Consider the following 14,278-nt stretch of genomic DNA (forward strand, 5'->3'; position numbering starts at 1 on the left):
ATATAATGATGGGGTCGGAACACTTTAATGCTTTAATTTGAAAAGTACACCAACAACAGCTTTAAAACCTGTAGTAAACAGTCTGCAGGTGTGTGCTCTTTGATTCATTGATAAACGTTTTGCTTTTAAAGAACCCTTTAATCAAATAAATCTAGTGTAATTATTGAAATGTATAAATAAACATATATATAAACCACTAAGAATATAATATTCCATCGCTAGTGAATACCAGCCTAAATTCAATTCCACCCCATTCTCCATACCCTTTTCCGTAGAAAACCAATCTTCTTTACATTCCCTCGTCGACAAATTTATGCTCGTCCGTCCATACGTCCCCACGATAGGTAGCCGCTTGCGAGTAGTAGAGTCGATAGCTGCCGGACAGTGTACATTATTAAGCAACCGGTGGTCAACGGTAGCCGCAAAGAAACGGCAAGTGTATGTCCAGTGTCCGAGCAACGTCTCTGAGAATTTAATTTCCCCGGGCGGGCCGCCCTTGCCGCCATTGTCCGCTCAGTATTTCATTACGGCTCGAGCTTTTCTATTAATAAATCACTCTTCGCCTGCGCCGTTTAATTACGTCCCGGATCCGGCCAACGTCTGATTACACTTTCATCGAACATCTAATTGGGAGTGCAGTCAAGTCGGGAGGGAACGTGTGTATTCTTTGTTAGAGAGATATTACTCCCGGCCTATATTACCTCGATATGAAGCAATCTTGCTGAACTAAGTTCGCACCAATCTAACTTTGGTTGAAATGACGAACTGAAATATTGATATTAAGTATATTGCACTAAAATTATGCAATCATTTATATTCTTTGTAATTTCTTTAGAACTGTACATATAAGCCTTTGTGTTTTAGAATTATGCAGAAAGTTAAATTGACATTATTGTATTAGTATTCCTTGAGTATACTATATGCATTCAAATATTATACTAACTGAATGGACATTGTATTCAATAATATAATTAATTATTAATAAAAAAGTAATTACATTTTTTTATTTTTTTATCGAGAACCAAATCCAGTAACCAGTCACCTAATCGTTTTTCCATTTCAAGTAACACGAGGTAATTAGTGTCTCTAAAGCTATGGCGAATACGTGGCAGCGAAAGGCCGCGGTTCGACGTTGTGGCTCAAGACCTTTTTTAATTTCCTGGAGCGGACGAAGGCTCGGCGTGGCGCAGCGGCCGCGCGGCACCGGCCCACCGGCCCGCCCGCCCGTTTAACTTATTGCCACGGTTAACGAGAATACGCCGCTGTGTGCCGGCGAAATTGAAGGATTTACTTCGCGTCCCTCCTTTATTAAACGTATTGCACACTCGCTTGTTCAATGTGTGCGTACCACACTACACGCAGTATGCCGAAATTACATTTCGCATGAGTCGTAATAACAAGGGCGGGCGTAAATCACAACCATTATTAGTTTCTCTTGTTACTCGTGCTATTTGTCATTTATATTGATGCATAGTAATGATATCACCATAAACAAAAATAAGTACATTGAATTTTTTTTTTGCCCTAGTCCATCATCTTATATTAAAGAATTAACAGCAAAAATGGAGTCATTACTAAGCAATTTAAAAAAAGTAACTTTCTATATATATACATACAAACATATATATTGAAAACAGCACCGTAAACATCCTACGGTAGCTTCACTCGTTGACCTATAATAAGCATAAATTCCTCTAAAGCGCTACATTCAAGACAAAGGCAAACCTACGGTCAATAGGTTCGAGCGCAAGACGTAATATGACCGGACTTCCCGTAAGCTAAGCGTATCGCTTAAAGTTTCGCAATATTCGCACTCCGAGTCCGTCCTTTATTAAAAACTATTCTCACATTTTTAATTAAAACTTGTGTTTCCCACTAAAACTTTATTTAAGCAATAAAGGCGGCGCAATTAGCGGCGCTGTCCCCGCCGGCGACTTTACCTACTTTTTCTCTGCTTTAATGAGTGTTTTTTAATAAAGCCGGAGACTGCTGCAAGTTTATTAATTTAGTTTAACTCGTGTCACGGCACCGGTTCAGCACTTCTGCCTTAGCTCGCACGCTGTTAACGTATCGTTTAATTTAAATACACTAATATTACTTACAATAACTTACACGCGAAAGGCAATTAATAGATTAATATAATACCGCCGGTAAAAGTAAACTTGTAGTAAATAATTGTAGTTTTCTTTCAATTTAATGAAAGTGTAGTTACACTTTATGCAGAATTGCATCATCGGCATCTCAATCTCTTGCTAGCAATTAAAACTGAACCAGTTTATTTAAATGACTTGAAAATGTAAATAGTATTACACAAATTGAAATTAAATTATTATTCCCTCGATTTATAAATACAGTATACATTAAACATTATTACGCCTTTTAGAATGTTATAAAAATACAAAATTCGGTACCGCTTTTTTGGCCAGCAATCGAACGAATGTATTTTTGAGCATACACCACCATTCCAAAGTAAGTATCGTTGTCGAGCAGAACTAAAAGCTTGAATGACGTGCGCTGCAGTCCCCGCGCCGCCCGCTAAGTGTTCCGGCCATAATTACATTCCCGTGTCTAACAAATGGAGAATCGCTGTTGATTTGTGTTTAGAGTCCGTGATCCACACCCGCCCGACCGCGTCGCCAAACCTACCCAGTTTCGTTAATCGATATTGCTGCAAAGCTTATAAAGTTATTTTGTGTTTTATTACAACATAAAATGGGAAATACAAATTTAAGTGCTCTTTAGCAATAGAGATAAACAAGTACTGCGGTATACACTAAAATCTGTAGCGTATAATAAATTTGATTATAAATTTATAATAACTGCACTAATAATATTTTAAAATAAAATTAGTACAAAGGCGTCAATAGAACGAGGGTGCTGCATTTTTAACTCATTCCTTAATTGCTCGCATATTAAACTGAGTGTAAAACGAAACACTCGGCTAGTCGGCCTAAAAGCTTGGCAGATTGGATCAGCACATGGATTTTCCATTACTGGTTCTTTATGCAGCTACACATTGGACCTGTAGTAATCATTTGCAATAAAATTGAAAAAGCACTTTCCAACGATTCTTAACGAGTTCCATTTTTAGTAATAGTAGATTAGGTATAGTAAAAGAAGTTTAAGCGACTGGGCTACAAGGCGATGCGGAGTCCGATAATTTTGTTCGTTGGCTATTAGTTGTTCGTTGCTAGTTGTTGCAATGGTTCACATGGAGCGTGCAGTCGTTAGACCGGTCGTATATCCCAGGATAACCGCGAATATTGGCCGCACTAACAATGTGCGTCTTTATAAGTTTTTAACGAGCTCGGACGGTATAAATTATGTGCGGTGCGGGCATTGGGTCTCGTTATCTCGCTAACGGCGCAATAGCGGAAGCTTAATGTAGCGAGAGGTTTATTGTAGCCACTTACGAGGCGCGGTGCAACTCCTTTGACACGGTAGCGTTGATGATAACATTTCGCCAATGTTATTGCTTTAAGACGTAACAATTTTATTTATTAATAGTGATTACAAAAACACTTCAAATATTTTTAAACGTCGAAATTTTGATATTTTAAGTGCAAAAAATCAGTAATGACCTGTTAAATTTCCAAAAGGTAATAACTTGTCTCCTTTCTCTGAATAATATATAACGCTAATAACTTTTTTGTGGTTTCGATTTGGTCGGGTTTATCTAACTAAAGCAATTTAGCAATAAAGTCATTGCGTTTATATCCTTTTAAAACCTTTAAGCTTGAGAGCATTTTTTATCTTTTTATGAAATACACAAATACTTGTTACGATATATACAAAATTTAGTACAAAATTTAGTGTTGAAAAAGTTAACAATAAAAGTAAACCTATTATTTTATTTTATTAAGGTCAATAATATCAAACTTCAATTAAAAGTAAAAATTATTACTTAACATCTTTAATTAAGAGGAAACTGTGCATGTAACCAAAGCAACATTCCGCTTGAACTGTAATACCGAAACCATTAAGGGCGGTTGAAAGTTAATAAGTAATAGGTACTGTAATTGCCTGCCAGAGTCGTATTCAACATCTCTTATTAAACTGCCGAACAAAATGACAAGTTACATTAATATCAGACGGCATCTGCCTCAAAATGATTTATGAGATTTTGCATTTTTTTAAAAAATAAACTAATCAAAGCCGTTTATATATTCGCTAAATTAATTTAGCAATTGCAGAATAATAATAATAGAGAAATATTTTGTACAATATATAAAAATACCTCGGAAAGTTTTTAAACTTTATAGTATATATATATAAGTTACGGAGATTTGCTAGTATATTTGTGTTTAGGTTAAGGGGTAAATTTATAGAAGGTTATAATTGCAATCTTGCGAGGTACATTATTACCGTGTCTACGTACGGCCCTGGCCGGCCCCCAACAGGGGCATCACGACTAAATGAAGGTTACCTACCCTGCAATTAGTGCCCCGCAATATTAATAAAGAAATCCTTTAATTCTTATTTTTATAAGGAAATTCTTTACGTGTTTGCCCAAATGAGAAATCATTAACGAAACTCATAATACTTTAATTGGCGAGCGATATATCACTTTTATTTTTAGCAAGGTCATGCTTATATTAAATTATGTATAATGTGTTTGGAAAAAAATCATAACCAAGTCCGTTTTTTGTATTCATATTTAATTAAGTTATTTACCAAGTCTTTACTGCTTGTTTCGTCACTTTGAATCGGAATACTAATTGCCGTGACTAGTTTTTTTTTATTACGTTCCTAAATAAGTACCTAATAGTTAATTTAGGCTTGACGTAAGTACCGCCCGTGTGCCAATTTGCTTTCACCGGTTCTGTAAGTACTTATTTGTACTAAGAAATATGTATTCAGAACTGATAATATCATGGAATATAACTTCTTAATATCTAAATCATGTTCCGAAAATCATATTAAAAGTTGACTATGATTTTTTATATGTAAAACGTATATATCAGCAATCCTTATTAATATTTTATAATAATATATAATTGATATAAGTTCTGATATTCACACACAATATAAATATATTAGAGAAAACAATATATATGAGCTACATTATCGGTATGACGGCTAACTCGAAAACAATTGTTCAATACAGAACACAGAAAATAAAAGATTTCAAACCTTACATTTTAAATAAAAACTGTATTTGATAAATTATATCTCAAGCATACATCATATATACTTTAAAGCTGTATTGTCAAAATGTCTATATTGAAAACTTGTTTGTTTATCAAGACAACTTTTAAAACAAACCGGATGGACATGGACTGAAATGGAAGAAATCTGTCCATTTCCGCTTCTAGAAGAATGTGAAGACACACCTATATCCTATTTTAGTAGCGAAGTAACAAATCAATATTTGGAGTGAGTGCTTTTTCGTGCAATGGAGAAGCTTTTATCTGGACAAGGGCCGCGGCGCAAACACTCAAAGACAGAGACATTCACTTTAACATAACGCGATTTAAACCCCTACGTGCCGCCACAGCTTTTTGCTCTTTACTGATTAAAGAATGTGCCTTTTCTATATTACATTTTATTTTGTAAAAGCTTTTATGTTTCTTGATTTCTAATGGGGTAGTGTTTTGTGTATGTTACTTATATAATAAAACACACAAAAATAACATTACAGTTTAGTATTATACCTCGAGACTGATTTAGGATTTTTTATAGACTTAAATAACAAAAATTCAGAGCATATACTTTCAGCAATAATAACAAATAAATGAATTAAGTATTACCATAAAAGAGGTAGAAGGACGTGTAAAAAGCCCACCTGTGGGTAAGCGACTATTTCTGTCCGTGCACATTGGCACTCTAAGGAACATTAACCGTTTATTACATCCCTAAAACGCCATCAAGCTTAGGATCTAGGATTTTACGACACCCTTCAAACCAAAACACAACAATTCTAAGTATTGTTGTTTTGCGGTAGAATTTGTCATTTTGGTTTGTGGTGAATGGATGATGGGTGATACTTACACATAGAGGCTTGCACAAAGCCCTACAACTAAGACTTATTAATGATAGCTATGATATAAGACATTCAACATCACAATCTAAAAATGAACAAAAATAAAACTCAGTTGATCTTAAAAACCTTTATAATATAACAATCAATGTTTTAATTACGCAAGTTTTTTTAAATAAATAATAATATTTCTCCAAAAATAAAACCAGTGAAAGCAGAAAGTCCGTAAGACAAGCCTATAAAAATAGAAAGGAACCACAGCATTGGTCTCGTAATTATATACTATTAACCAAGGCCAAATATATTTATGGTAATTAGGCGTTATTTTACAATTTATATGCACTCGAAGCTTATAAATAAGACTAGCAAGGAAACCACTTAAACCGATTGTATTGTTATCATTTTAATGTAAACAATTATTTTTTTATTTTTTATTAAGAAGACATACGAGCGAATGGTCCATCTAATGGTCAATGATCACTGACACTATAAGAAATATCAACCATTCTGAATGTCCATTGTTAAAATGACTGGTGTTCACCTGTTTTTTCTACTTAACTAGTTAATATTCAATTAAAATTATATTATTATACGTAAAATATAGAATTCAATTAACAGTTAATTAAAAAAAATTAATAGTAAAAACATTACTCATTGAGTACCTTAGTCTTCGGAAAGTTAAAAAATATATATTATTACGTTTTCAGCCTGGCAAGTTTATCTGTTCCCAATGACGTACTTATATAACCATGTTTATTTAAATTAAAGTACTAAAAATTATGACACGTGTTCTAAACATAAAATAGAAAGACGCACTTGCAAATGGGCCACCTGATGGTAAGTGCCGCCCGTTGATAATTTCTCAGTAAGAAATATTATTTACATCGCCAATGCACCGGCAACCTTACACCCACGCATCTAACAATACCAAGTATTGCTATTTGGCGGTAGAATATGTCATTTTGGTTTGTGGCGAATTGATGATGAGTAATACTTACAGAGACAGGCTTGCACTGTAAGTGGCTTGCACAAAGCCCTACTACCAAATTGCCATATTACTATAAATTTTCTACAAGGTTGATTACATTCACATGATAAAACAATAATTATACTTTAAAATTATGTTGCTCCACATATCTCATGAGATTATAAAGTACAAAGTAAAATGTTTTATAGATGCAGAAAAATTAAATGGTAACCTTAGAAACCAGTTTACAAGAACAAAACGAAACTTCGATCACATTGATGGTTTTCAATACGATAAATATTTACCTATGATATTGCTACGCTTGATATTGCTATTAGCTTTGCATCAGAGTTCTAAACCGAATTAGCTTCGTCAACTAATATTTAAACACTGAAAAAAAAAACATTTAATTAAGTCGGTCGATGAGGTTTAAACGTTACGGACTTAGTGGAACTAAACCACAAGCGTTAATTATTATCTGCGAGAGTGCTCTTTGTTTAGTTGCCAACTCTAAATTAGTTTTCGAAATGGATCATTCGCACCCCGTGCACCCCACCCCCACCCGGCCCCATTCCCGGTAATTGGAACGTTTCAAGATGACACCACTTCGCCTCTAATCAGTTAACAAGATACCCACAACATACTATTGTCATACCGATGTAATAGAATATTTATTATAAGTAAATATTTTCAAACCAAGTCTTCGTAACGCTTTACAAATACCGCTTAACGATAAAATTATTTCAAATTGGTAAGACGACAAAAGATTATTGTAAAATATTTTATTAAAAAATTAAGAATTTTTCGAAAAAAATTAAATATAATGACAATATTAAAAAATATGTGACAGCTCAGTTACTGTAAACTTAAACAATATTAATATTTTTGATTTTGTTTATTTGTAATTACGTCTTAACTAAATACATCATAATTAACACTAGATCTACCCGACGGGGGTTTGCTCGCGGAAAGTTATAAGTACACAATATTTTGGCATAAGTGCATAATATATGTATGTACTTTTTGAATACAACTACTGAGTTATTTGACGTTTCATTTCGGTCAAATGAAATGGCGAATCAACGTTCCGAACTGGTGGTACCTTTACCTTAAATTAACCTCGTCATAAAACGCCTCTTGTAAGAACCTATTTGAATCAAATATATTTTAAAATAGATATAAAAAACAAAAGTAAAGAAACAGCCTATAAGGGTGGCACGGTTAAGGTCCTAACCTATCGAGGACAAGGTTTTTAGCTTATTCCCCCATGCCGCTCTAAGTGAATTGGTGGATGCACGTGATACAATTTCATTCGATACACGTCAATTACATTTCACCACAAGCACCGCTCCTCTCAATGTTTTTTTACGAAATGAGATAATAATAAATTAATTCGAAAACCTCCTCCAAGTTTCATATATCTTTGTTTTAGAAACTGCAAGACATAGACTTGGTTGCGTTGAAAATCAATCAGGATATTGCGTTTTTATATGTTTGTATTATATTAATTTACTTGTGTTTTTTCTACGGTTTTTACATTACTGCTCCGCCTCTCGATAAAACAATGTCGGTTATCGCTGTATGTCCCTATGTATGCTTAGATCTTTAAAATTACACAACGGTTTTGATGTGGTTTTTTATAATAGATAGCACAATATAGTAGAGAAACACTGATAATTTTAGAGGTTTCTGAAGTGATATCGTAAATAAACACATTTTTTGCGCTTACATTGCAAACGCTGGCTGAACTCTACGAGATACACCAAAATAATGTACTACAGTATTGTACACCTTTAAAAGATCTTCAAAAAAGTCCACAATGGTATATGTCTATCTCTTAGGGATAACCCACAACAACCATTTTTTATCCTTTACTTTTTACGAAAAATAATGGCTTATTTTCGAAGCAATTTTAAGCAATTCAGCATTAATCCTTATCCATTGAATACATTGTGCATTTAATATAGATCAATATGGCCCTTTACAGTATGTAATTTAAATGAATATTTTCGAAGATATTATTACAGATTTAAAAAGCAGGTACATAGCAATTTGTATTGTCTAACGACTGAAAAACTGCGAACGTTGTAAGACATTCTGTAGTATATTTAGTATCAGCATTGCACCCGTGCGAAGCCAGGGCGGGTCGCTAGTGATGTATAAATGTGTGTCTAAATGCATTTTTTTTTTTCAAATCGGACTTTTAGTTCCTGGGTTAGCTCATTTAAGTAAACAAACAAACTCTTCAGCTTTATATTATAGTACGGTTTATATGTAGAAATAGATTATAATATAAATGGCAAAGATACATAATGTGAAATTCGTACAACATATTGTTTGTATAATAAAACAATAATTAAATAATAATATAAAAAAATATAACTTATAACTATAAAGAAGTGTAATACCCATAGCTATATACATATATGTATATTATATTATAATACTTGATACATATCCCTAAGGGGGACAGTAATAAATGTTTACTCATGAAGAGAGGTTGTTTCTATTAACACCGCGAACACCCATCCTTATATGGCGACCCTGCCATGTACGGCGTTCGGGTTAAGTTCGGTCGTGTCGCGTTACGCGTTAGTACTTATAGTAATAAAATATAAATTAAAAGAAAAATAAAAAGTGAATTATGTGTCGCTCACCTGTCGAGAAAGAGGACGTTTTTATTACTCAGAATGCGTTGGGTGCAAACACAGCGTCCGAGTTAAAAGGACACCTATCTACCATTAGTGTTGTGCTAGTCCTAATTTGCACAATTTTGGGAATTGGAGTATTATACGCAGTTTATAAGATTTATAAAAGATGTCATTTGGCGTGGATAAGGGAGGAAACTACGATGCAAAATCTAAGACGCTCCTTCCGAAGATCAAACCCAGGACCTCCGGAACCTACTGTTTTCTACGAAGGTCATCGAGAGGCTCCAGCCCCCGTGACGTTGAGAAAATAAATAAGTGTTGAATGAGTGAGTGTAAAATAGTGCAAAGGAAGAGTAAAGTGAAATCCGTACGCATACTACGCAGAATGCAATTGGGTATCCAAAAATATTTTTGTTTTAATTCGAATACTATAATTGTTTTGTAGATTATGTTTGTATACTGTAAGCAATGTCTAATGTAAATGAAAAAATATATATTATAATTATTTGTTAAAACATGTTTAACTTTTGTTGTAATAATTCTGTCTATCGTCGGACAATATATAATGGCTAGTGATTTAAAAATATATACGAAGGTCTAAAGTATATTAAGAAAATATAGTTAAATTAAGCTATCCTAGGAGAACAAAGGATATATTACAACAAAAATTAAACGAAGCATCTAAATTACAAAAATAATTTTATTTGTGTTCAAATATTCTAAGTAAACAGATTGAAAATAAAGAAATTAAAGGTCAAGCGTTATCTGATATACAGTCATATTGCGATTTAGTAAAGGACGTATATTTACAAATTGAAACATTTTTTTCTACGGATTATAGCTTCCAATCGAGTTCTAAGGTGAAGTTAGGTGTTAAAACTATTACAATGGAAACTTTTAATTTTACAACAGTCTATGCTCCCTGTGATTACAGGTGACGAGCAGGTCACTAGGAACCTGATAGACGCAATCGAGGTGTACGACTCCACACTGGATGACAAAGGTAAGAGTATGTTAATGAAATTTGTTTTAAAAAGTCGCCTAACACAAAATGCTAAGTTAAGACTTTTAGAATCATATGACTCGTGTGAAGAACAGCTAAGCGATATGCAGACACGTTTACTAACAAATAAATCGGATACGGCCATTCACAATGAGTGAGTGCAAATAAAACAAAACGGATCGTCATTAGACCAGTATGCGAGTAAAATAGAAAACTTATTTGTCGATTTGACAATTTCACAAGCCGATGACGATCAAAATGCCTTTAAGATACTACAGTCGCTAAACGAAAAAATAGCTATTAAAAGTTTCGTTAGTAGCTTGAGAAATCGTCAAATTAGTACTATTTTAACAGCCCGTAATTACACGGCACTGAAGGATGCTATTAGAGGGGTGAAGGACGAGGAGGCGTCGTACCGCCAGGATAGGGAAGAGTCAGTCTATTTATGGAATCGAAGTAATGCAGTTACGTTTAGGAACTCTCGTGGTAGATTTAGAGAAAATGGTGCTGAGCGTTTTGGGCGTCCACGGCAAAATCGACCCGTACGTAACATAAGCCCATCAAGCACATCGCGCACCTCTTATCCGCCGAGAGGACAATATCAACCTTCTCGAGCTTATAATAGAGGTCATAATTATGTACGCCGCGGTAGTTTTCGTAGTAAGAATCATCGAATTAATTTCTTTGATAAAGACAATTCCGAAGCGAGTGACGTCACGCAATACTCAGAAGATTTACAAAAATTCTTAACATTATAAAGGACAATTAAAATAGACGAATGTTTGTAAGAATGTATCGACTATCAATAAGTCATGTACTTACTTCTTCATTTTATTTAAAAAAGTAAACTAATGTAAGTTAAGTAAATAAATGAGCACTTAAAATTTAATGTGACATAACCTATATCATTACTTAGAATGTTTCTGTACCGTTTAATTTACACAGTAAAAATATAATATATCAATCATAAAATTACATTTTATTTACTCTACACATATTTACTCTAAAAAATAAAAATAAAAGTTTTACTATTACATTTTACTATTTTTATGTTGCAAAAACAGAATATCTAGTAGTCTAATACATTGCATAAAGCTACCGGGATGTACGGTTCTTTTTTTCTTTTTTGGCACTCAGGAGTGGGTATGGGCACTTATCTTAACAGTTCGTTCATTAAGTCGTCGACGATTAAGACTCATTAAATTTCATTATAGCATTGGTCCCGCGGCGGCCGGCCATCGTCGCTTAGACGGATAATCTCCAGCTGTCAGGCGCTAATGCGTTTTAGAGTACGTAATTTGAACCGGCGAGATCGGCGGTAATTAACACCCGTAATTAAACTAAGTGATTATTGTAGATGCAAGAAAGCCTAGATATGTAATTACTTACCGATGAGTCCTATGACTGTAGATATAACAACTTTGAATAATATTAACCTGTCATTGGATTTTTTTAATAATTATAGTAGTATATGATCCATATATATGTATATACATATGTTTTATTACATTTCCTAAAACAAATTGAAAACCTGTCACGAGAAGCTGCATATCCCATGGAAATCCGAATGAAAAACAATTCAGCTCTTTCGCAATTACATATTTTTTAGGGAAATAACGCAATGCCACTTTTGCCATTTTTATTGTATTTACGAAGAATTTGCGCAAATAAAAATTGAATCCTCAGTGAGATAATAAGTAAGTGCTATATGTTTCAGATTTCAAATACAACGTAATTTAAGTTAACGTACACCCGGGAGCCGAGTGAAAGCTTTACGTCACTTCAATTTTGTGTTAGAAGTAAGTGTGCGCCTCAAGTAACCCGAAGGAAGGGTAATGTATTCCCAGATATACATAAGTGAAAACATTTTAAGAAGCTCCACGGACCCACTGCATCACCCCCGGGGTTAGGGCCTAAAAGCACTATCTCGAAGCCAAAGCCTTACAACTCTTCTCGAATTCAACTTACTTTGCTCTGCGCAGCGATATCCATATGGAACCGTGTACTACTAAAGATAATCTTGAAACTTCGTCTTATTAATACATTTAATATGAAAGATGCATTAGTATTTTCGTACTTAATTTTATGTTACTTGGCTTACAAAGTACAGTACGATTTAGATGAGAAAAAATATACTTATTATAAATACTTCGGTACTTTTTAGTCAAAACTTCATATTACATTATTATTTAATAAATGACCAAATTAATTAATATGAGTTCAAATTTAAAAGCATAACTTACCAGCTATTAGTTACTATTAGCAAAGTGTTAGAAATATTAATTACCTTAATATACAATGTACATATATTGTTAGGAATATAAGTTCTAAAGATTTATTCAAATGTATTAAAAGTGGTCAGTCGCAGTACCTATATGAATTCATGTAACGAATTCAAGTTTAGCATCGCAAAACGTGAAAAAACCGCATCGCACTGGGTCACGATAGAGACACGCTTCAGAAAACAACAAGCTCTGTGCTTAAATTCTAGCGGCCGTAATAAGTAACAACTGTAAATTAACTAACTTAAATTTATAATGACGTATGTATCTATTTAGTTTACAAGTACATCACTTTTTCTTTCTATTAAAATATTAGTTTTTAAGTTCGTGTATTTATTTTATATCCATAAAACAATAGAGCCTAAATTTTGGATCTCATTCTATTTCTCCAAACCACCGTCAGCATACCAGATATGGTGGCGGCACTGTGGCGGAAGCGAATCTCGATGTTTTGTAATGGAGCTTTTTAAAATGGAAGTCGAACTTTTGTCAGACACTTTTAGCCGCGCCGGAGATACATTTAAGCTTTTTAACTTTTCCACTCCGGTAATGTATCCCACTCTTTCCTAACGTCGTAGAGGTGTCGTATAAGTTTATTTTTTATTTGAACAGCGGAAGTATCATTTTTTATTTGTTTAACTTAACACGTCCCCAAAAAGTTACATAAATCATAAAATATAACTAATTTATTTGACTTGTATCTAGATTTTATTAATATTTTTTCTTTAGCCTTAACATTTCGCCTATGATCCATTAAGTAAATGCACTCAGGCTGCCACTCGGTACTACTATTAATATTGCATTTCTAACTCTCCCTTCAAGTTCCCGCAACCACCACTATTTCTATAGACCATAAATTTATCATATATAAGTATTAAATATAAATGACTCTATGAAAACGAATTACTTTTTTACTCTTTTAAATAATAAAAAAGATGACTTAAGCATCTTCTTTTGAGGTCACAAGGTATATTTAGATTCAATAAATACGACTAATCCTTTTTAAAGGAAAAATGATAAAAAAAAAGCATAACATTACATGAATGAAAAAAGAAAATCTTTAAAAAAATGACAATTGCGTGTGGCATTGGAGGCTTTCTAAAATATAAATTACATCAATCTCACAAAATCAATAAGTGCTTGTAGGTAATGTAAGCGCTTAACGAGCCGCGAGTAGAACTCCTGAGCGGATCAGTAAATGGAGTGCTTCATGCATAATGTAGCACCGACAGAGTGTTGTTTTGAAAAGCATTCTGAATTCGTTATTTTCATCATGCCAGGTGATGCCTGCACATCTCATGAAACATTAAACGACATATCAATACGATAACAGATTTGGCACGCATCAAATTATTCCACTTTAATACTACTGTTGATCCGGGCGCAGATCATCGC

The 14,278-nt window shown here is 33.6% G+C and overlaps 1 protein-coding gene across 1 annotated transcript in view; it reads left to right on the forward strand.

The window, feature by feature from the left end:
* The window catches only part of LOC113397446 (THO complex subunit 2), a 213,284-nt gene that overhangs the window by 74,758 nt on the left and 124,248 nt on the right, over positions 1-14,278 (forward strand). The window lies entirely within an intron of this gene.

The sequence above is a fragment of the Vanessa tameamea genome, chromosome 3 (genome assembly GCF_037043105.1).
Source record: "Vanessa tameamea isolate UH-Manoa-2023 chromosome 3, ilVanTame1 primary haplotype, whole genome shotgun sequence".
NCBI lineage: Eukaryota > Metazoa > Arthropoda > Insecta > Lepidoptera > Nymphalidae > Vanessa > Vanessa tameamea.